This window comes from Arachis duranensis, chromosome 1, assembly GCF_000817695.3.
Source record: "Arachis duranensis cultivar V14167 chromosome 1, aradu.V14167.gnm2.J7QH, whole genome shotgun sequence".
NCBI lineage: Eukaryota > Viridiplantae > Streptophyta > Magnoliopsida > Fabales > Fabaceae > Arachis > Arachis duranensis.
In genome coordinates, this window is record NC_029772.3 from 13,774,182 (window position 1) to 13,774,949 (window position 768).

Here is a 768-nt window from a genome sequence, read left to right on the forward strand (position 1 = left end):
TGGGACGATATTTTTAGATATTAGATTATTCTTTGTCATTTCAATTCATCTTTTTAGAAAAAAAAATAACAGTAATGTTTTTTTATTATTTATAATTTTAGAAAGTTAAATTGTAAGGATAAATTATATATGAAGTGTAATTTAACTAATAAATTTTAATTTTTTTCATTGTTATTTACTTTTTATTTTTTATGTACGATTTGAGTATTAATGTCTTCCTGGTTCCTACCCATCACCCCTAGTCATATTTAGAGTATCTTAGTATATCCAATGTTTTTGGTCATAGTTAAACTTTTACACGTACATGAATTAGGTCCTAATATTATTCCTATGATGATTTAAGTAGTGACGCGTGTTATACAGCATTTCTGGTGATTTTGTTTTAGTGAAGAATAATAATTAATTACGTAGGAGCATGATCATCACAACATTAATGTTTATTGACTCTCTGATTCAACTGGTGACGCAGTCTTATCCTTTCTTTCTTTTATTATTATTTTTTTTTATTCACAAATTGGATGCTTTGCTGCGCAGACTTATTATTGTTAGCAACTTGCAATTTATTTTATTTGAATATTCTCCAAGTTGGAATATGCTTTGATTTATGCTTTTTGGCGGTGGTTAACTAAATTCTATATATATATGCTTCTTCTCGTACAGTGAATACGCAATTCCATTCGTTGAATCATGAATCGCTTAGCATAAGATAATTGATGGAGTACAAGTATTTTATTGAGTTATTATGTCTGTGTATTAAATATATTTTAA